At 33.6% G+C, this 2,746-nt stretch overlaps 1 non-coding gene across 1 annotated transcript; it reads right to left on the bottom strand.

Annotated features, from left to right (window-relative positions):
* Positions 1 to 1,426: 1,426 nt before the first annotated feature.
* Positions 1,427 to 1,533, bottom strand: LOC113631390 (U6 spliceosomal RNA). The gene has a single exon (XR_003437304.1). It is a non-coding gene; the product is annotated as a U6 spliceosomal RNA (small nuclear RNA).
* Between the last annotated feature and the right edge of the window lie 1,213 nt (positions 1,534 to 2,746).

Genomic DNA, 2,746 nt, shown 5'->3' with positions numbered 1-2,746 from the left:
TTCTCTAAGAAAGTACTTTCTCTCCAGCTGTGAAACTGATTGATGTTTTTAAAACCCCTGAGGAACTTCTGCTGGCAGCTAAGGGTGCATTTTCAAAGAAGAAATAGATGTGGCATGTGTTCTTATGTAAAGAAATATTCTTGATTTCTACTTGAAGGAGCAGTATCACTGCACATGAGGTACTGAAAAATCAGTGCAATTAATCAACATTTAAAAACTGATTTTACTAATGCTTAAATAGTTTAAAAATTAAATTAAATTAATAAAAATACTGGTATATTTTTAGACTACTATAACACTGAAGAGATGGCCCATCTATGAATGACCAAAATCCTGTATTTTTTAGGAGGTTGTTCAGAGCCAGAAAAGTCATTAAGAAGCTATTTAGTAGGGATTAAATACATGGGAATATCTCTATGCATACTTTGAAATATCTGTCTTATTGGAAGAAAGGAGAAGGAATACAAAGAAGACGAAAGAAAGGAGTAAAAAAAATAATCAGATTTCTTACTTCTGATTTTAAGGAGGTATTGCTGTCACCTGAGCTATCCGTCTATAATTGTGGCATTCTTCAATAATCCGAGGTAGGTGAGAGCTTTAGGACTTCTCACACAAATTTTAAACTGGGTTGTATATTATAATAAAAGCAATTTTCAGACAAATTTTGCCATAATTAAATACTTATTAGCAGGCAAGCGTAAAAATACTAAACAACCTATTCTTTCGGACTTGCTTAAGTTCCACTTTATCCTTAAGGAACTGTGATAAGTACTTAGCACGGAGCTTTTATTGGAGGCAGATGCTCCAATATTCTAACAAGAAGATCAGGTAATCATTTAATCAGATGGGGAACAGAATTCTCATGCCTAAATGAACTAACAATAACAACTATAATAAATATTTCAAGATAAAATTATAATGGAGATTTTTTAAATGAACTGATCCCTATGCTTATTAAGTTGGTGAATAAAAACAATCTAGTTGAAATGAAAGGTAAATAAAACACAATTGTAAGCTAAGTAAAAGGCAGAGCAGAAGAGAGTCCTTGGAGACGAGATCTCCTTTCTAAAGAATCTTTGAACACTGTTTAGGCAACAGGGCAGATACTTGCACATTACTTAGCAATCTAATTTAGGATTACAAGATTAGGACATCAGAGGTAACAAGAATTTTAAAGATATCAATTTTGTGGCCACAAACTTCCATATATATCATTTCCTAAAATCACTGATTCTTCTTTTCTCACCTGCCCTTCACTCATCCCTAAATTTGCATGGTGCATTGCCCTGAGGACACCAAATCTGGATATTTAACAAAGAGACAATTATAAAATAGCGTTTCAGGGAAGTGTCCTTTAAATATAAATGAATGCAACTGGATTGTAACTTTTTTTATTTTTTAAAAAAACTTATTGAAGTAGAGTTGAAAAAATATGGACTGCTTCACGAATTTGTGTGTCATCCTTGGGCAGGGTCTATGCTAATCTTCTCTGTATCTTTCCAATTTTAGCATATGTGTTACCGAAGTGGGCACTATAACTTTCTCCCTTAAAAATTTTTTTGTAATATAACTGTCTGGTTTTGGTATCAGTGCAATGCTTTCTCATTAGGTGAGTTGGCACGTGTCCCCCTTTCCTCTACTTTCTGAAAGATTTTGTATTAGAATGGTATTATTCTTTATGAAACATTTCATAGAATTTACTATTGAAGCCACCTGGGATGGAATCTCCTTGTGAAAGTCTTTTTACTTATAAATTCCATTTTTGTAAGGAGACATTGGGCTATTCAGATTTTCCATTTTTTCATTGAAAGCTTGTTTTTCAGACTTATGGTGCATTTATAGTGCTTTTCTCTGGATTTCAGCCGTTTACTAATACATGCCCCTTCAAGGGTCTCTTTTGAATTCCTAGGGTGTTCTCCAAGGAGTCTCTATTTTGACTGATTGGAATGCACGCGTGTCCAGCTCTGTGTGAGCTCTGTGAAATATGCAGTTTACACCGTCTTGGTTATTCTTTGAACAGACTTGAAGATTTCTGGAGCCATTTTTCTGCATGGATCTCTCTTCTTCATTACATTGCCTTGCAGATTTCCAGCTACTTCTGCCTCCCAGAACTCTGAGCTCTCTCTCCTCCTCTCAGTAAGACTGCTCGCCGCTGTTTTGGTTGCACTTCCCTGTGTCACAGGTCAAAAATGTTTCCAGGCAAAAAGCTGGAAGATAGTAGCACATACAGATTATACCTTGTTTGTATGCAGTAGTAGATTTTAAGTACACTTTTAAGTACACTTTTCTAATAGTTATTTACCTAAACCAGTTTTGGTTACGATTTGTCTGATAGAATGTTTTCACTTACTAAAAAGTTTCAGGTGTTCATATGTCTTTATGCTTTAGATCTTTTTCTTGTAAACAACATATATCTTGATTTTGTTCGTTTTTTAAATCCAATCTGAAAATGTGTCTTGAATAGTAAGTTTAGAAAATTTACATTCAGATTAATTCTTCGTATATTTGTATGTAATTCTAATATTTTGGTTTATTCTCTTTCCATGCTTTTGTGTCTAATTAAAAACTTATTTTTACTTATTGTCTTTAACTCTTATCTCTCACTTCAAACAGGATGGTATACTTACTAACTTTCTCATCCCTTTGCCACACGCTCCTTCTTTCCTTTTTAGTTTGATGTGATCTAGATTTTAATTCTGGGGTAATATGTATATATTTTCTTTCTATTATGCTCACTGTGATTTTA

This window comes from Aethalodelphis obliquidens, unplaced genomic scaffold (assembly GCF_003676395.1).
Source record: "Aethalodelphis obliquidens isolate GAN/ISIS:26980383/991018 unplaced genomic scaffold, ASM367639v1 scaffold32, whole genome shotgun sequence".
NCBI classification, from domain to species: domain Eukaryota; kingdom Metazoa; phylum Chordata; class Mammalia; order Artiodactyla; family Delphinidae; genus Aethalodelphis; species Aethalodelphis obliquidens.
The sequence above is the reverse complement of the archived record's forward strand: the minus strand, read 5'-3'. Positions and strand labels throughout refer to the sequence as shown.